Consider the following 21,373-nt stretch of genomic DNA (forward strand, 5'->3'; position numbering starts at 1 on the left):
TCAAGATGGATTAAAGACTTAAATGTAAGACCTAAAACCATAAAAACCCTAGAAGAAAATCTAGGTGATACCATTCAGGATATAGGCATGGGCAAAGACTTCATGACTACAACACCAAAAGCAATGGCAACAAAAGCCAAAAGAGACAAATGGGATCTAATTAAACTAAAGAGCTTCTGCACAGCAAAAGAAACTATCAGCAGAGTGAACAGGCAACCTACAGAATGAGAGAAAATTTTTGCAATCTATCCTTCTGACAAAGGGCTAATATCCAGAATCTACAAAGAGCTTCAACATTATTCTTAGAGAAAAAATTAACTTTGGTAAATGAAGGGGCTTGGTTTCATCTCTGTAGAATCAGCTTGCATCAACTCGCTGTTGGTATGTCATTTGCTTTAAAGAAGAAATGTTACATATATTTATACATATTTTAAACCATTCTGGTCTTTCACATCCTCAAAAGGGAGGTTATTCAGTTAGGGTATTTGATTGCTCTCCGAGGACAATGGCATGTACTGAGAGATGTAATTAGGAGATACCAGATTAAGCTGATAGCATCTAAGGATAACTCCCTAGTCATATAGTCATGTTTTTAGAAGTTGTTCTGCTGACTGAGGTTCACTGATGGCCTTATTAAACAAAAATCTAACTTTTTAATTTATAAGACAGACTTAAAGGAGTGTAGCTGAAGTTTCTTAACTCAGAAAAGTACTTGTTCATGATTACTAGGCATGACAGCTCAGGGACAATTACATTTTTACTATGTATGCAAAGCCTGCCCCAACCTCTAGGCAGCCTGGTCACACATATTATGTGATTTCAAAGAATCCAAAAGAATCCTCTCACTTTAAAAGAATTGTTACAGACTTCAGCCTGTTATTCTTAAAATCCATACTATTTAAATTACTGCTTTGAATGAATTATTGCCTCCAAAAGATAGTCTTGAAACCAAGATAAATGTGTGTTTATTTTGTAATTGACACATTGTTATTGTACACATTTGTGGGGTACAATTTGATGTTTCAGTACATGTATATGTTGTATAATGAGCAAGTCAGGGTAGTTAGCATATCCTTCATCTCATGAATTTATTATGTCTTTGTGTTAAGAACATTAAAAAGTTTCTCTTCTAGCTGTCTTGTAATAAACAATGCTCTACGGTTAACCAGGCACCCTGCTGTGCAAAAGTACAGTAGAATTTATTCATCCTGTCTAACAATAACTTTCTTGTTTGGGTTTGTTTTGTTTTGTTTTTTTGTTTTGTTTTGTTTTTTTGAGATGGAGTCTTGCTCTGTCACCCAGGCTGGAGTGCAGTGGCACAGTCTCAGCTCACTGCAGCCTCTGCCTCCTGGTTTCCAGCGATTCTCCTACCTCAGCCTCCTGGGTAGTTGAGATTACATGCACATGCCACCATGCCTGGCTAATTTTTGTATTTTTAGTAGAGATGGGGTTTCATCATGTTGGCCAGGCTGGTCTTGAACTCCTGACCTCAGGTGATCCACCCTCCTCGGCCTCGCAAAGTGTTGGGATTACAGGCGTTAGCCACCGCACTCAGCCCATCCTATCTAATAGTAACTTTCTACCCAATGATTCTCCTCTCCTTCACCCTGTCCCTAGTCTCTGGTAACCACTCTTCTACTCTCTTTTATGAAATAAACTTTTAAAAAATATATTTTACATAAGAGTGATATCATGCAGTATTTGTTTCTCTGCCTGGCTTATTTCACAGAACATAATGTCCTCCAGATGTATCTGTGTTGTTGCAAATGACAGGATTTTATTCTTTTTATGACTGAATAGTATTCCATTGTGTATATATACCACATTTTCTCTATCCATTCATCCATTATTGGAAACTTAGGTATATTCCATGTCTTGGCTATTGAGAATAGTGCTTCAATAAACTTAAGAATGCAGCTATCTCTTCAACATACTGATTTCATTTCCTTTGAACATATACCCAGGAGCGGGATTGCTAAATCATTTGGTAGTTCTATTTTGTATTTTTTAAGGAAACTTTAGACTGTTTTTCATAATAGCTCTACTAATTTACATTCCCACCAACGATGTGTAAGTGTTCTCTTTTCTCCATGTCTTTGCCAACATTTGTTTTCTTCTGTCTTTTTGACAATACCATTCCAACTGAAATGAAGTAGTATCTCATCATGGTTTTCATTTGCATTTCCCTAGTGATTAGTGACGTAGAGCCTTTTTTCATATACCTGTTGGCCATTTGTATTTCTTCTTCTGAGAAAAGTTTATTAAGGTCTTTTGCCCAGTTTTTAATTGAGTCATTGGGGTTTTCTTGCTGTTAGGTTATTTAATATATATTCTGGATATTCATCCTTTGTCAGATATACAGTTTGCAAATATTTTTGCCCATTCTGTGGCTGTCTCTTTTTTAATTGTTTTCTTCACTGTGCAAAACATTTTTACTTTTATATATTATTGTCTATTTTTACTTTTGTTGCCTGTGCTCTTGAGATCTTATTAAAATATCCTTGCCCAGCCCAATGTTGCAAAGTATTTTGCCTACGTTTTCTTCTAGTAGTATCATAGTTTCAGGCTTTACATTTAAGTCTTCAATCCATTTCGAGTTGAATCTTATATATGATGAGTCATAAGGGTCTTGTCTCATTCTTCTACAGGTACATATCCAATTTTTCCAGCACCGTTTATTGACAAGACTGCCTTTTCATCGATGTGTGTTCTTGGCACCTTCGTCAAAAATCATGTAGGTGCATGAATTTATTTCTTGGCCCTCTTTCTGTTACATTGGTCTATGTGTCTGGTTTGCTTTTTGTTTATTTTTTCTTGCCAGTACCACACTTTTTTGTTGTTTCCACAGCCTGTAGAATGCATATATTTTGAAGTCAGGTAGTGTGATGCCTCCAGGTATTTGCTCAAGATTGCTTTGACTATTTAGTCTTTTGTAGTTTCATATGAATTTTAGAAGTTTTCTTTTTCTATTTCTGTGAAGAATGTCATTGGTATTTTGATAGGGATTCCATTAAATCTGTAGCTTTTTTTGGGTAGTATGGCCATTTTAACAATATTAATTATTTCAATCCATGAACGTGGGATATTATTCCATTTATTTGTGCCCTCTTTAATTTCTTTCATCAGGGTTTTATAGTTTTCACTATAGTGATCTTTCACTTCCTTTGTTAAGTTTATTTCTAGGTATCTTATTTTGAGGAGTAGCTATTGTAAATGAAATGGTTTCATTGATTTCTTTTTTTATATAGCGCACTATTAGTGTGTGAAAACAACACTGATTTTTGTATGCTGAGTTTGTGTCTATCCTGGAACTTAACTGAATTTGTTTATTATTTCCAACAGTGTTTTCATGGAGTCTCTATAACTTTCTACATATGTAATCATGTTCTCTGCAAACAGGGACAGTTTGACTCTCTACTGCCCAGTTTGGATGCCCTCTATTTCCTTGTCTTGCTTCATTGCTATGGCTAGGACCTCCAGTACTTTGCTGTATAGAAGTCATGAAATCGTGCAACCTTGTCTTTTTCCTGATCTTAGAGAAAACCCTTTCATCTTTCCTCATTCAGTATGATGTTGGCTGTGGGTTGATTATTTACGGCCTTTATTGTGGTGAAGTTCACAACTTCTATACCTCATTTGTTGAAAGTTTTTACCTTTAAGAAATGTTAAATTTTGTCATAATGCTTTTTCTGCACATGTTGAAAAGATAATATGGGTTTTTATCTTTTTAAATTTATGTTTTTAAGCTTCAGGGTACATGTGCAGGATGTGCAGGTTTGTTACATAAGTAAACATGTGCCATGGTGGTTTGGTGCACCTATTAAGCCATCACCTAGGTATTAAGCCCAGCATGCATTAGCTCTTTTTCCTAATGCTCTCCCTCCTGCCCTCCCCCAAGAGGCCCCAGTATGTGTTGTTCCCCTCCCTGCATCTATATATTCTCATTGTTCAGCTCCCACTTGTAAGTGAGAACATGTGGTATTTGGCTTTCTGTTCCTGTGTTAGTTGGCTGAAAATAATGGCTTCCAGCTTCACCTATGTCCTTACAAAGGCCATGTTCTTGTTCCTTTTTATGGTTGCATAGTATTCCATAGTGTATATGTTCCACATTTTTTTTATCCAGTCTATCACTGATGGGCATTTGGGTTGATTCCTTGTCTTTGCTATTGTGAATAGTGCTGCAGTGAACATACACATGCATGTATCTTTATAGTTGAATGATCTATATTCCTCCGGTTATATACACAGTAATGGGATTGCTGTGTCAAATGGTATTTGCGGTTCTAAATCTTTGAGGAATCGCCACACTGTCTTCCGTAATGGTTGAACTAATTTACATTCACACCAACAGTGTAAAAGTGTTTCTATTTCTTCACAGCCTCACCAGCATCTGTTATTTCTTGACTTTTTAATAATCGTCATCTGACTGGCTTGAGATGGTGTCTCATTGTGGTTTTGATTTGCATTTCTCTAATGATCAGTGATGTTGAGATTTTTTTTCATATGTTTGTTGCCTGCATGAATGTCTTCTTTTGAGGAGTGTCTGTTCATGTCCTTTACCCACTTTTTAATGGGGTTGTTTGTTTCTTGTAAATCTATTTAAGTTTCTTATAGATTCTGAATATTAGACCTTTGTCAGATAAATAGATTGCAAAAATTTTCTTTCATTCTGTAGGTTGTCTGTTCACTCTGATGATCATTTCTTTTGCTGTGCAGAAGCTCTTTAATTAGATTCCATATGTCAATTTTTGCTTTTGTTGCAATTACTTTTGGTGATTGCATCATAAAATATTTGCCCATACCTATGTCTTGTATGGTATTGTCTAGATTTTCTTCTGGGTTTTTATAGTTTGGGGTTTTACATTTAAGTCTTTAATGCATCTTGAGTTAATTTTTGCATATCTGGGTATCACCTGGTTATCACCAGTAGAAGTTGCAGAACAGCAAAGACTGCTGTCTGCTCCTTCCTCTGGAAGCTTCATCCCAGATGGACACTGACCTAATGCCAGCTGGAACTCTCCTGTATGAGGTGTCTGGCAACCCCTGTTGGGAGGCTTCACCCAGTCAGGAGGCATGGATCAGGGACACACTTAAGGAAGCAGTTTGTCTCTTAGTGGAGCTGGTGCACTGTTCTGGGGGAAGCCCCCTTGTAAGGATCACCCAGACTCTTCAGAGCTAGTAGAGAGGAAAGATTAAGTCCACTGAACCAGAGACTTTGGCCACCCCTCCCCACAGGTGCTCTGTCCCAGGGAGATGAGAGTTCTGTCTGAAAGCCCCTGGCTAGAGTTGCTGGAATTCCTGTAGGGAGGCCCTGCCCAGTGAGGAGGGATGGATCTGGGTCCCACCTAAGGAAGGAGTCTGGCAACAATTGGCCACAACCACTGTGCTACGCTCTGAGCAATAGTGCCCAGTCCAAACCTCCCGATCTATCTAGCACTGGCCAGGGGAAACTGCTGACTAGAGCCACAGTGATGGCGGTCTGGTTTTTGTCTTTTTTTTTCTTTTTCTGTTAATGTGGTATGTCACATTTATTGAATTGCATATGCTGAAGCATCCTTTTATCCCTCCAATGAGTCCCACATAATCATTGTGGATAATCTTTTCACTGTGTTGTTGAATGCAGTTTGCTAGTATCATGTCAGGAATTTTTGTATCTATGTTCATCAGGGATGTTGGCTTTTAATTTTTGTTGTTGTGTTATGTCCTGGACTGATTTTGCAATCAGGGGAACGCTGGCCTTGTAAGATGAGTTTGGAGGCATTTCTTCTCCTTAACTTTCTGTAATAGTTTGAGGATAATTGGTATTACTTCCTTTTAATTGGTAGAATTCATCAGTGAAACCATCAGATCCCAAGTTTTTTTTTTTTCTATGAAATACTTTATTACTGATTCAATTTCCTCATTCATTATTAGTCTGTTTAGATTTTCTATTTCTTCATATTTTGGTAGGTTGGATCTGAGAATTTATCAACTTCTCTGTGTTACCAACTTTCTTCATGTGTAGTTGCTCATAATACTTGAACAACAATGGTATAGTTGCTAATAATAGTCTCAAGATTCTTTGTAATTTTTGTGAAGTCAGTTGTAATGTCTTCTCTAATTTCTAATTTTATTTATTTGAGTCTTTCCTCTTTTTTAAGTCTTGCTAAAGGTTTGTCAATTTTATCTTTTCAAAAAAAACCTCTTCATTTTATTGCTCCTTTGGATTATTTTTGTAGTCTATATTTCATTTATTTCTTCTCTGAGTTTTATTACTTTCTTCATTGTACCAATTTTGTAGTAAGTTTGTTCTTCTTTTTTAGTTTCTTGAGGTGTCACATTAGGTTGTTTACTAGAAATCATTCTACGTTTTTGAAGTAGTCATTTATTTCTAAGAATTTTCCTCATAGAACTGCTTTTGCTGTATCTCATGTTTTGGTGTGATGTGTTTCTATTCTCATTTGCCTCAAAAGACTTTTAAGTTTTCCTTTTAATTTCGCTATTTACCCATTGATTATTTAGGAGCATGTTTTCTAATTTTCATGTATACAGTTTCTGAAACTTTTTGTTGATTTTATCAACATTCTCCCTCTATCGCCAACAATTTATATTTTGGTTATATTAATTTACGTATCTATTGTGTGTTCATTTGCCACCAATTTTAGCTATTGTTAATTTGACCTTTATTCTTCATACTAGAGGATTGAAAGCTTTGCATAGCACCATTACAGCACTGGAGTATTCTGAGTTTGATTATAAATTTACCTTTAAATGTAAGTTTTATACAATTACGTGTTTTGTGATAGTAATTATTTTCTTTCTACTGTTAGTCGTAGCACTCCCTTAAGCATTTATTGTATGGCCAGTCTTGCAGCAGTGAGGTTCCTCAACTTTTGCTTATCTGAGAAGGTGTTTATTTCGCCTCCTTTGCTGTAAAGCTTTGCTGAATACATTATTTGTGGCTTAGAGGTTTTTTTTCTTTCTCTCTTTCTTTCACAGCTCTGAATATATTATGTCATTCTCTCCTGGCCTGCAAGATTTCTGCTGAAAAATCTACTCAGTGTAATGAGGATTCCTTATATGTGACTTGATGTATTTCTCTTGTCACTTTTAGAATTCCCCCTTTATATTTGATGTTTTTATTATAATGTGCTCTGGAGGAATATTTTGAGTTTGAATATAATTGGAGATTTTTGAGCTTCATGGATCTAGTTGTTCATCTCTCTCTCCAGGTTTGGGAAGTTTTCAGCTGTCATTAAATATGTTTTCTGTGTTAAATATGTTTCTTTTTCTATCTCTTCTCCCTCTGACATTTCTATAATGCAAATATTTTTTCACTTAATGGTGTCTCGTAAGTCCTAGAGAGTTCTCCATTCTTTTTTATTCTTATTTCCTTTTTTCCCCTGTGACTGGGTTATTTCAAAAGACCTGTCTCAAATTCAAAAAATCTTTCCTCTGCTCAGTGCAGTCTATTATTGTAGGTTTCAATTGTATTTTTTATTTTATCCATTAACATCTTCAACTCTCAGATTTATGTGTGATTCTTTCTTATTATCTCTCTTTGTTGAACTTTTCATTCACATCATGAATTGTTTTCCTGATTCTTTCAAATTGTTTGTCAGTACTCTGTTGGATCTTGCTGCGTTTCCTTAGGATTATTATTTTGAATTCCTTTTCAGGCACTTGTAAATAACCTTTCTTTGGGGTCTGTTAATGGAGAACTATTATTCTCCAAAATTATTCCTTTGGAGGTGTCAGGTTTCCTTGCTTTTTCATGTTTCTTGTGTCCCTATGTTGATGTGTGTGCATCTAGTAAAAGAGTTAATTTTTTCAATTTTATAGAGTAGCCTTAGTAGGGAGAGAATGCTTTTTCTGTATATGGGTGCTAGAGTGTTGGTTAGGTATGGTGGTACATTGGCTTTGGTTTGGGTGGATTCAGTCATGTGGCTCTGTACAGTTTCTTCAGCCATAATCCTCATCAGTGATGTCTGTAATTGCTTCAGTGGCCTAAGCTATGGGAGTTTGTGATGGTGGTGGCACAATTTTTCAAAGAATTCAAGCACTGGACCGATTGCCAGGCCAGGCATGAGTGTAGCAGGATGGCTGACTGTCCAACAGGCTCTCTGTGGGGCATATGTAGGCACAACCAGCTGTCTGACTGTGCAATTGATTCTTTGGTGAGCAAGGCTGCTGCCACATTGTCTGTCAGGTTGGGCAAGTATCGTGGACCCAGTGGGCTAGCCATCTGTGTGGCAGTTTCTCTGGGGGGTGGGACAACCATTGCATTGGCTGTCAGGCTGAGGTGGTGTATATGAGTGCAGTGGGCCAGCAGCTGTGTGGCAGCTTCCCCACTGTGAAGGTGCACATGTGTCACAGGAGTTTGGTTGCCACTTGGATTTGGGGTCTTGGTTATTCCCTCAAGCCAGGAAGCTGGGGTCACGAGGCTGCAGGTACCCACATGAACATGGTGGAATGATGGCAGAACCTTTGGGAGGGAGAGAGTTAGTAGCTACTGGCCTCGAGGGCAGGATACATTCTAGCAGTGAGTCTTTCAATATGGCAGTGTGTCATAGGAGCTTAGGTCATGGGAGGAGGAGATGTAAAATGGGCTCTTACTCTGGGGCAGTGCAGCCACACACACTCCCATCAACTCTTCAAACAGGATTCAGGGCCTGTAAAAACTGGGGGATTCTCCCGTAGCAAGTATTCTTAGCATCTGTGACAGTAATGGGGACCACTGAGAGCCTCCAGCTTAGCTTTTCCTCGTAAGAAGTACTCCTTGGCTCAAGTCAATCCTAGTGAAGAAAGAATGTGGCAGAAGCAGGATGCTTCACACTCCTCACTATGGCGCTATCCTGCACTTCCATGCTCTGTGGGGACTGTGCTGCCCCTCTGGTGCTTTTCAGCATGCTTTTTCAGTCACCTACTCAAAATATAGTTGTTTATTCATTGTTTCGTTCCCTTTTTATGGGATGAGCACCAGGCAACTTTTCAGCTATCTTGCTGACATCACTCTGTTAAATGTATATTTAAAGAAAGAAAAAATAAATAAAGGCTGGGGAAAAATGAATTAAGAATTCACTTACACAGCAGTTAAATTCACTAGTGCTATCAATACAAATATATATTAATACAGATAATTTTCAAAAATGTAATTTTAAGGGAAAAAAGAAAAATATGGAATGTATTTACAATAGGATGTCATATCCATAAGGTATAAAAATGTGCACCTCATGTTTTATATGTTTAATACAATTAAATATTAAAAGTACAAAATCATGGACAGGAAGGATGTAAAACTCCAGAACAGTACTTACTTTATGGGGAAGGGAAAAAGAAAATGGCTTTGCAGGGATATACAGGACCTTCTATTAAATGTGGCACATTTTCTTTAGGAAATATGGCAAAATGGTAGATTTAAGTAAATCTGGCAGTGGCTTCAGGATATTTGTTTTATTTTTCTCTAGACATATTGTGTGAGTTGTAAATATGTAATAATGAAAATAAATAAAAGAATAAAATGTACTATTTAGAGCATCTTCTAAAGTTATTTTAGTAAGAAATCTTTCCTTACTCCTTTGAAAAGAAATTAATAGAATTTTATCTGATTTGGTCATGAATTTCTAGATCTTGTTAAGTTCATAGTTTTAGAAACAAATATTTGATGTTAACAAATCATATTTTTCTGTGTGCTTTTTTTTTTTTTTTTTTTTTTTAGAAACGGAGTCTCACTCTGTTGCCCAGGCTGGAGTGCAGTGGTGCGATCACTGCAACCTCCACCTTCCGGGTTCAAGCAATTCTTCTGCCTCAGCCTCCCAAGTAGCTGGGATTATAGGTGCCCGCCACCATGCCCAACTAATTTTTGTATTTTTAGTAGAGATGGGTTTTCACCATGTTGGCCAGGCTAGTCTCGAACTCCTGACCTCATGATCTGCCCACCTCATTCCCCCAAAGTGCTGGGATTACAGGCGTGAGCCACCGTGCCTGGCCACTTTTGTCTTTAAAACAACTTTAAGCAAGCTGCCTTTCCCTCCAGAGAAAAATATAGAAGAATAACAAGAACACACTTAAACACACAAACAGCCTCACACCTAAACAAAACATACACATACACACATATGTGAACACATATGCACATGCCTACCCACCTATATACATGTTCATCTACACACATACACATACTCCTAATTTCTCTATAGCAATGTGATATTTACTGTACCTTACTTTACATAAAATTGTATAACTATTGTCCTTTAAAAAAAACACACACAAAAACAAACAAAAAAACTGTTATCTTAGGTTCAGGAGTGTATGTCCAGGTTTGTCTTTTAGGTAAACTTGTGTCATAGGGGTTTGTTGTACAGATTATTTTGTCACCTAACTACCTATCCAGTAGTTACTTTTTCTGATCCTCTCCCTCCTCCCACCCTCCAGTGTCAAGTAGGCCCCAGGGTCTGTTGTTCCTGTCTTTGTATCCATTTGCTCGATTTACCTGCATTTACAAGTGAGAACATGTGGTATTTGGTTTTCTGTTCCTGTGTCATTGTGCTAAGGATAATGGCCTCCAGCTCCATCCATGTTCCTGCAATGGACATGTTCTCATTCTTTTTTGTTGATGTATACATATCTGAGTTTGATTCTATTTGTGCTGCAGAATCATAAGACAGAGTTGTGATGAGGTATGTCTGTGGCATTGCTGGATCATGTGATCACAGCTAGAATACCATTCGTTTCTTTCACAATTCTACATTCATTTTGCGATTTAATTCACCTCTCAGATCTGAAAGTTCTGAAGGTCATCCGAGCTGCCAATTTTGTGATAAATGTTTTGTCTCCTGACATTTCAATTTACTCACTTTTAGTCATTTCTATAGGCTGCACTCATTTTAGCATTAGCATACACTTCTTTTTCAGGGAGGAAGGAAACAAACTACCCCTAATGATTTATGACTTAGAAGTTTGCATATGCTGTATTGGGAATCAGTTTTAATAATAATCTTCATGATACTATTTCATTTATGGTTCATATATAATATGGCAATAGCTCAATTCCTGTAGGTAAACACAATTTGACATTTAACAGAAAATTAAAGTATTGGGAAATGAGCTTTTTTTTAAAAAAAAAATGGGCCATCTAATAAGATCTATTTGTTGAGCTGATATTGTTTCTAGTGATTAAGTTAAGTTTTAGTGTTGCCTAAAGTGTTTCTCTTGTGGCGAATGATTGAGAAGTGGCGAATGATTGAGAAAATAATTATAATGGGCTATGTCTTTGACAGAGTCTATAAACACTGAGATGGCAGCACATGATTAAATTTATGTTCAGATTGTAGAAATCGTTGCTGCTTAAGAAGAGAACAAGCATATTGATCTTCGAGAGTGAAATAAGGCAAGATGAAAGGAATAATTAAATCTGGCGGTATTGGTGTTCCCATCCATAGCAATACAATTATACAAATTGCATCTCCCCTCACCTTGCCCCTCCTTCTTCTCCTCTTTAAGTTTAAACTCAAGACCTCCTAATCAAATGTAAAAAAGATTTTGTTTTTATTTGCCTTGCTAAATCAGCCTGTTTTCAGCAGAAAAAGGCTTTGGCATGATCCCTGAAAAATATTCTCTTGTAATTTCTATTTGAGGTGGAAACATGAAGAATGCTTAAGCCTGTTTTAATCATTTTGCATGACTCCTCTTTGGTCCTGAAACCCTGTGACTAATATAGGTACTTGGGGAGGTAAACAATGAACTCATATAGGCCAGTAAGGTACAATTTAATGCCAAGGCAATCATTGTGACCTACTGTAGAGTGGTAGGGGAACATCTGGGGTTGTGATTCTTCAAGATAAAAATAAAAATAGTAATAATAATAATAATAAATCCCTATGGGTCTAAGCCAAGCTTTGTTTGAGATGAAAAATTCAGAATTCCTCTCTAGTAACCGTCATGTACTAGATTTCACCTAGAATGTCTAGGAATGACTCAGAATATATAAGAAATTCTGGGAGATAAATCCTTTTTTAAAAAAAATCTAGGCTTTCCTTTGATTGGGAAAATGACTCAATTTAGAAGGAATTACCATTCCTTTTAGAGGCAGTGGGTTGGAGGATCCTTCTGTTTGAACACCAGGATCTCCCTTGTAAAGCTGTTCTGCTCGCTAGTCTTTTACTCTGAGAACTACTCACTCTCTTATTTGTCTTGTCAATATTGCAATTTCATGTTTCTTCTGCCTGCTCAGCAGTTAATCCAGTTGAATGTCAATCTGCTCCTTTGTATGATACCAGTGTGATGCTAAGTTAATGTTCACAGTAACCATGATGTAAGCCTTCATTTTTACCCAGATCTCATACGTTAATGGCACTTTCCATGTCCTCATTTCTCTTGCATCTGGAAATTTCTCCATTGGTCCCCTTCATACATCACTATTTGTTCATCACTGTTTCTGGAATATAATCCCTTAATATGCTCCATGAAAAGTAAACTATGGAAAAGTAAATTTGAGAAATACTGCAGTCCAGTCAGTCCTGCACTGTTAAATGTGGTAGCCACTCACTATGCATGGCCGTTGAGTGCTTGAAATGTGGCTAGTTTGAATTGAGATGTGCTGCAACTTCAAAGTAGACACTGATTTTGAACACTCACAATGAAGAAAAATATAAAATGTCTCAATAATTTTTATATTGACTAAATGCTAAAATAACATTTTTGATATACCAGGTTAAGAAAATATTATTAAAATAAATTTATAATTTTTTTATTTTGCCTTCTGGAAAATGTGGCTCACATTATAAATAACTGAGAAAATCTCCAGAATGGCACCACTGTAGTCACTTTTGGAAATCTACAATATATAATTACATAAGAAGAGTTCTGAGGTCTCACAATAATAAACTCTGTTTAACTTGGTTAAAACCTGTATTTCCTGTATCTCATTGACCATGGGATTTATTTTAACATAAAAACTATACATACTCTCCAACAGCTAGTAGTTTAAATAAACTCACTTCGGAAAACAGTGTTTAAGGCTCAAGGGATGAGAAACCTTGATTCTATTTTTTCTGTATTGCATGCTTCCTGATTCTCAGTAAGATACAGAGGGCAGGGGTTTGAGAGTCCAAATGCCTGTTTAGTCCAGATATCACAAATATGCCTGGTATTCCTGATATTAATACAAATTAGTTACTTAGCTTTATTGATAAAAATATCTGTGAAAGTATAAGTCGAATTCAAATTCATAAATGTGCTAATGGCTCTTCTCCATCATGAACATTAACCTTCATTTGGGATTTGGCAGTGTTGAATACATATGTAAATGTAATGATTTGATGGCATAAGAGAATGGAATTTCTATTATAATCATAATAGGCACTTAAAACCTTGTCTGTAGTTATCCTGAATCATAGAAGAAGTGAAATAGTCAAGATCATGGTAAAAAGGACTGAAGAAAAAAGTCATAATAATAAAATATTAGTTAATTTTGAAACAATTTTCATATCCCAGCACTTTGCTGAGCACTTTATTAACCCCGTCTCAATTAATTCTTACAATAACTTTATTAGTTAGAGACACATTCTCTCCATTTCACCGACAAGGAAACTGAAGTTTGGAAGAGTTAAGTAACTTGATCAGAGTTTCATAGCCAATAAATTATGGAGCCGTGAACTCGGAGCCTACATCTTAATTGCTGTGACAATTATACGGTAGCGTATGCATGTATAAACCTCCTTCCAGGGAAAACCCCCAAGGACTGAAAGGGAGCAAGGTGTGTGTATGTGGCCAGGGGGAGTGAAGGGGGACTTTCAATTTCTTTTTCTCCTTTATAAAAATCTATGCAATGTTACCACAAATATGCCTTCATGTTGGTTAGGAGAGGGCAAAAAAATATTTATTTGTAACCCTTAGACTTTTTTTTTCCTGGAACCTCCCCATTAATATTAAATAGTCTTTATCTACACAGGCTACATTTTCCCCAGACAGACCAGTCTTCCTGTACATTAGATGAGAAATATGGCTGATTTCAAAACTTGCAGTACAGTGAATATGCCTTGTCTTCTCTCACCGTACTGCTTTGACAAATACTACTCCTCTCAGCTGAGAATGTCTTCTTTTTTAATCTTTCTTTGCTTCTTTTTTTATCTCCTTACTCAAACTGTTTCCACAAATCCCATCCCAGATGTCACTGCCTCCAGGGACCTTTACCTAAATCAAATCATCCTCTACTCCAAGTTGGCTTAGATGAGCCACCATCACCACAATGGGTATCTTTAACCTGATGTATTTTGCCCTATGAAAAAAAACCTATCATACTATTTTGAAATGTAATAGTAAGATGGGCCTAGTAGTGGGTATTTGTCACCTGGATCTAAGCTCTCTTTTAATGTTTAAGAAATGCTTTTCACTTAGTCACTTATAAGAGTAGGTAAAAAGTAGAGCTTACTTCTTTATGATACAGTATAGTACAGTTCAGTGGAAGATTTGGATGTGCCCAGACAGAGTGGTAAGCCTCAACAGAGAATTTCAAATAAGGTCTGCAAGGTTTGAGAGGGAAGTCATGCCCATTTGAAAAAGTTACAAGACTTTGTTAGAGTCAGCTCTTCCCCTTGTAACTAAACATATAATTATGGGTTCATTGATGAGTTTATGTACTGGGCAATTCACTGCAAACTAGGTTTAATCTATACATTAACCAGAAAGTCAGGGATGCCCTGAATCACTCCATCATCATATGAAAGCAGTACAAAGAAGGCCTGGATTACGCAAGTCCTGAAAGCATAATTATTTTGCATGAGCAGAAAGCTTTTAACCCAGTGCAACTGACGTTAACCAAACCTCCTTCAGCTCCTACCTGTTGGTTATTCCCTAGATTAGTTGATTGAGAAAAAAAAACATTCCAACTGAATTTACACAACAGGTTAGGTTCTCCAGAAGTAGATGCTGAGATGGAGTCTGGAATGCAGAATGTTTGTTAGGAATCAATACCTGCTAAAGGGAGAGATGAAAAGCAGGATTGAGCACAGGAAGAAGTCAAACAGTGACAGAAGATAAACAAAACTTGGTCAACCCCATGGAGAACTTAAAAGCATATTCATCACGATTACCCTGCTTTGGGCCCAAATAACGAGGCCTTTATATTTCTACTTCACTCAGTCATTGAAAATGGGCTTCCCTAGACAAAGTTCTGTCCTTGGACAAGATGGCTCTTGCACTTGAGGCAAACCCTGAAGGAAGTGACAACTGAAGCCTCTCAGATGATAGATGAGGCAACTGATTTTTTTCTTAAAAGAGGAAATAAATCCTTCTGATGAGGCAGAACTTTGGATAGTATATCTGATTGTTCACTATTCCTTGAAGGAATTAAGGCCTCAGTGAAGACTCTGCATCCTGAGATAACAAAATTGGAAGACTAATGTCAAAGTGGCTTAGTGGAGCATGGATGGACCTCTTGGAATGGGCTAAAAAAATGGAAGAAACTTGGTTCTGATATGACTGTTCATCAGAAGGCCTTCTTGGTGGGGAAGGCTTTCAATCATCAGGTGGCTTTCAATAATCAGCATCACTCTCCTTGTGAATGTTGATCAGCCTCTTTCCATAATCTCTTTTACCCCTAATCAATAGGCTCAGAAACAAAGCAGACTTGGTGTCAAGGATAAAAGAGATGTCGGAGCCTAACATTATAGACCTCACCTCCCTAAAGCTGTTTACTTCCACTGATAAGTAATCAGTCAGTGAGTAGCAGAAACCAATGTTGAGTGACCTCCCTTACGCTCCCCCTTCAATGTGGAATACTGTCTAAGAGGAGCCAGTCATTTACTGAATTTCAGTTACACTGGATCCTTGATGTGGAAGGGATGGAAACTGGCTATTTGGTGACTGTTTTGTTTTCTCTGCACACCATACTAAAAAGCCGTATCACCAAGTGAAGAATCACAGAATGCCCTATTAAACAGGTGGTATATCACAAACATTGCTTCTAACCAAGGAACACTCACTTTATGGGAAATGAGGTAAAGACGGTGGCTTAGAACTGCATTCTCTAAAAGAAGCTGGACATGGAAAACAGTGGCATGGCATATTAAAAGACTCAGGCACTATACCGGCAGTAAATTCTCTGAATGATTACCTGATATATAATGCTATTTCTCCCATCACCAGAATATATGGGTCTTGGAACCAGAAGTTGGAAGTGGAAGAGGCCCCTCTTACTATTAGATCCAGTGAGCTAATGATTTACTTAAAAAATTTGCTTACCTTGCCCTGTGACTTTGGCTAAAGTTTTCAATTCTCAAAGACAAAATGCTCCTTTCCATCATGGGTCTCTTATCTTGGCTAACTATAAACAGGAAATAGGTTGCTGCTACAAAATGGAAAAGAGAGGAGAATGAATAGGACATATAAAATCCCCATAATTTTTTTTCTAGTGGTAAAATGTAATAGAAGACAACAGTAAATCTATATAAGCAATACCACAAGGCATTCGGATACTTTAGTGATAACAGCTTGGTCAGAGAACCCTAACAAACAGAAGTGGCTGAAAGCAAATGGAATGTAGAATTGGTGATAAAAGAAGGAAATTGTGGCAATTAATTATTGCCTCTAGACCAACTTCAGAAATGAAGACTACAGCTCTTATTCATATTTCTTTCTTGCTCCGTGTTGTATATAATTAGAAATTTTAAGTTACTTTATTTTTCTCTCTCCCTTTCCCCTCTGTCTTATACAGTGTTCTAGGTGGTAGTAAACTTTCCAGTCTAGTCCATAATATCTGGACTTGCGACAGAACGAAAGGAGAATGAACATCAGCCAGTGATCTTCGCTTGTTGCTAGAAGCAAAAATTGTGAATTTTACTTCTGGAAAGAGAGTAATAGGCTTTATGGCTGTAGGAGAGATTTTTGCATCATTTTGCTGAAAGCACTTTTTTAAAAGTCCAAGTGTTTTTACTGTAACAGATTGACATGTTCCTGGAAACCTCATGTCCTGAAAAATCATTTTCAAATAAATATAGGGCTTATTAGAAATAATAGTTTGCGACAAACACTCAAAATCTATGCCATTTGTAACCAAAGCAATAACAATCCAAATAAGTATTCCAGTCCAATTTAAAAGGAAAGATATTGTAATTCTTAACATTTTTAACTAGAGGAAACCTTGTACTGTTTTAAGAAAGTTATATATAAAAAAGGATCAAGTTCGCTAACTTATGAAGACATGGCCGAAATGCACAAATGCTGAGCAAAACCATTCAATAAGCACTTTTTGAGAACAGCACATGTCCAGAATAAAAGAGGAGGGAGTAATGTGAATGAACACCATGTATAATTATAATATTATGCTCCTCCACAGCCTTCTGTGTTCAACTGTGTGAGCATTCACTCACTGTTACTTGATGGCACAAAAGATTTGTATGGTGAGAAAAATCATAAATAGATCAATGAAACTTTTGTATTGTACTGACATCATTCCCATATCAACCAATCGTGTAAGCTTATTTCTTTATAGACATACATGTTATCAAAGCAGTCTGTGTAAGTAAGGAAAGAAGAGTGCACATTGATTTGGAATAACCAAAATCAGTGATGTATTGGATATTCGTCACTGTGATGGTCATGTAGTCCAATACCATTTTTAAGTTTGGAGAACTCTACAGAAGCTGAAATTTCATATTTTAGCTGAAAATTTCAGCTTCTGTAAAATTTCATTTCCCTAGCTTCTCTTGGACCTAGAGCAAGGCACTCACCTAGGCTCACCAGCAAACAGACCCACACTGACTTTTAAAGCAAGACTCCCAATGCAAGAAAGCAGAAATGGGGAGGAACTCTTTCAGATGATGTCAGCAGTTGCAGCAAGATCAGGTTGCTTAGGGAAGCAGAGATAGAGGTCAAAGTAGCAGTCTCCAGTGCCCAATACCAGATGTATCTCCAGGACAAGACACTGGGTCTAGTGCTTGTGTTCGCCACACTGATGTTCTTGCTGCTTCTACAGCGATGTCATTTTGGACTTGTTTTTCGCTGTTTTGACCTGAGTCTGATTCTCTTGTTATTTTGTAGATTCTTTGAGTTACTTCATGTCCTCTAGTAAATTTTTTCCCACTTAACTTAGACAGCATAGCTTTTGCAGCTTGCAACTAAGAGCTTTGACTGCCACAGTCATCTGGACTCTGAAGGATTTTAGAGGAAGGGTTGTGCCTCTTATCACAAGAGTGCATACTGTTGTGCCTGGAAGGTAGAAACCACTCAATATATGCTTGTCTCATAAATAAATGAATAGATGATGTTGATATGAGAAATATATTTGCCATAAAACCAATGAGAGTCAGTAATTAAAATAATAACTAGTACATCAGACTTGGAATAGCATTAAGATACTAATATAATCCTAATAATAGGTATTCTAATAATTGTTTCTAAATATTTCTACAAATAGGAAACCTTTGCACAAACAACATAAAGTATTATTTTATCTTAGATAACCATTTGATGTTAGAAAATGAATTTTCTTTTTTCTGCCTGATGCTAAGATGTCTGTCATAGTTACCTTCATTATGGTTTGAACTCCCCAATATATTCTGCTGCCACTTTTGGAAGATTTTAGTAATTTATCAAACTTTAACCCTTATCAACTAAAGAATAGTGACTCCCTCATAACTGCATAACCTTAGCATTCCATGGAAAACTTATATGGACTCTAATGCTCTTAACCCTTGAAACTTATTTCTCATATTCTCATTTCTCTGGGTAAAACATCTAAAAAAATAAGAGAGTTCAGCCAGGCATGGTGGCTCACACCTGTAATTTCAGCACTTTGGGAGTCCAAGGTAGGTGGATCACTTGAAGTCAGGAGTTTGAAAACAGCCTGACCAACATGATGAAACCCTGTCTCTATTAAAAATACACAATGAGCCAGACGTGGTGGTACATGCCTGTAAACCCAGCTACTTGGGAGGCTGAGACAGGAGAATTGCTGGAACCTGGAAGGCAGAGGTTGCAGTGAGCTGAGCTCGTGCCATTGCACTCTAGCCTGGGCGACAAGAGTGAACTCCGTCTCAGTAAATGGTTAATAAATAAGTTCATGATTGTAACAGAGAGCAAGAGGAATTGGTGAGATTACAGGTTATTGAGGGTTGACATTTATGTGCAGAATTTCCTTATATTTTAATTTTGATGATTGAAAAGCAGATTGTATCTAATCTCAGATGGCTCCTGCAGTCTTCTTTCAGTATTCCAGCTGGACAAGTTTGGACAAGCATTAAGAAATCAGTATCTCAAATCTCAAACAAATGGTAAGGTAAGAAGACAGGTTAGGGAGGAATATGAAAGAAGTTGGGCTACAAGGGTACATGCTGAGCTGCTCTTAAGCTGCTCTTTTGTACTCTAGCAGATAGCAGATGCCTATATGCTCCCGAATTAGCTCTTTGTTTCACACATCACAAAAAGGAAGATGCTATTATTGTCGTTTTAATCTTGACAGCAGATAAAAGGCAAGATTGTATATAAGCAACACACTTTTCTGTAAGCTTTTTTTTCCCCTCAAAAAGGTAAAGGGAGAAAATATATGCATAAATACAATATATTCATTTTGGAATTGGATAAAAAAAAATCAGTGGACATCACTTTGTTCCTACCAGTGTAGGTTGGAAGGTGCTTTAGTTAAGTAATCTCCCAGGCTTCATTCTACATGTAAATGTCTTAGATTGCTATCTATCCATGAAAAATAGAGAAATGAAAGAAAGAAAAGACCTACTGTCTCCACACATGGCTGACAGTCAATTTTCTACTATACTTTTCATTTTAAAATGTGCATATTGAGATAGTTTCCAATGCATTTCTGGAAGAGCTGTTACATTTGATCAGGTTCCATGCTGGCAAACTGCATTTTGGAGCCACCAAGGATCTCTCAATACTTTACCATCAGCTGACTAAATTGGTCTCCATTTCTATGGTTTTATACTTGAACTGATGGACATATGATCTCACACTAGTGAAGTCTAGGAGTCATTATAGACTCTGAGCAATAGCATAGGGTTCATATAAAGAGTGAAATGGGTACAAAGGCCCACTTAAGCTGACACTTATACTATAAGGGTCTTCCCAGGACTTTGGTTGGTTCCTCAGATTTGGAAATATCTGAAGGAGGCAAACTGGCTTGAAATTCTTCCTAGATATCCAAGACTACTTGGGACCAAATGCTTTTATTCTATATGCAGTAAGCTAGACACCAAGGGACACCCCAAAGAAGCACAGGTTCAGTAGCACAGGTTTGTCTGAGTGGCAGACAAAATAACTCAGAGAACTTTAGAGGACATACTGGTCTGGCTGAAGCAGAGGAGGAGAGCCTTTTTTACCCTGTCATTGTTCCATCCAGATGCTCTAGAATCCCTTTTACCCATTCTGTGTATCCAACGCAAAGGTCGTGTGTGCTTTAATTTTAATGCTTTTCACCTGCAACTGTCTTCAATGGCCTGACCTTAGCCAACTAAAACAGCTTTGCCTACAGTGCAAAGAATCAAAAATATGCAGTAATTTGCACTGCCAATACCTTCCTTCTGGGAGAAGCTAACAGTCAATGATTGACTCGTGGGAGTTTAAAAGTTCAGCCTCCTTTGAAGACAAGACAAATTTGAGGTATAATTTACACTCCAGAGCTCCCCACAGGATCAAGTGGGGTCCGGAACTCTTGTTTGCCCTCTTCCTCTTCCCTCTACTGCTTCCCCGCTTTCTTACCAGTTTTCCTGAGAACACTTCTTAGCAAATCATGTGCTTAGGAATCCTTGTCTTAAGGCTTCCTTCTGGAGAATCTGATATAATGCACCTTATTAAGGAGTTGGGACTTGCTCTGGAGCCTGAATAAGAGATAGGATTGGATTTGGAAGTTAGAAGGGAGAACAGCTCTATTACTGAGAAGGTAGAATTAACAACATAAGAAAAGGAACAAAAAGGTTTCAGTCCAAACTGGTGTGGTGTACTAGAGTACAGTGAAGAGAACATTATGGCTGGATTAAAATTGGGTGGTTGTGAAGTCTGGCCTTTTAGTGTAGCCATCATGCAATATTTTGAGTATTTTACCCCATGGGTAATTTTTCACTCTTCTCCCATTCTCTCCCCTCTGGAGTCTCCATTTTCATTTTTATATCCATGTGTACCCATTGTTTTGTTTCCACTTATAAGTGAGAACATGTGGGGTGTGACTTTCTGAGTTATTTCATTTAAGATAATGACCTCCATTTCCATCCATGTTGCTACATAGATGTTCCATTCTTTTTTATGGTTGTATAGTATTCTACGTTGTATATGTACCACATTTTCTTTTTATCCAGTTCTCCATTGATGAACACTTAAGTTGATTACATATCTTTGCTACTGTAAATAGTGCTGCAACAAACATATGAGTACAGGTATCTTTTTG

General features: G+C 37.2%; 1 long non-coding RNA gene across 1 annotated transcript in view; it reads left to right on the plus strand.

Annotated features, from left to right (window-relative positions):
- The first annotated feature begins 1,363 nt into the window (after positions 1–1,363).
- LOC139355444 (uncharacterized) overlaps positions 1,364–21,373 on the plus strand; it is an 89,897-nt gene continuing 69,887 nt past the window's right edge. Inside the window, exon 1 of the long non-coding RNA XR_011606079.1 lies at positions 1,364–2,734. This is a non-coding gene — a long non-coding RNA (uncharacterized lncRNA). The remainder of the gene's footprint in view (positions 2,735–21,373) is intronic.

The sequence above is a fragment of the Macaca nemestrina genome, chromosome 7 (assembly GCF_043159975.1).
Source record: "Macaca nemestrina isolate mMacNem1 chromosome 7, mMacNem.hap1, whole genome shotgun sequence".
Classification (NCBI taxonomy): Eukaryota; Metazoa; Chordata; class Mammalia; order Primates; family Cercopithecidae; genus Macaca; species Macaca nemestrina.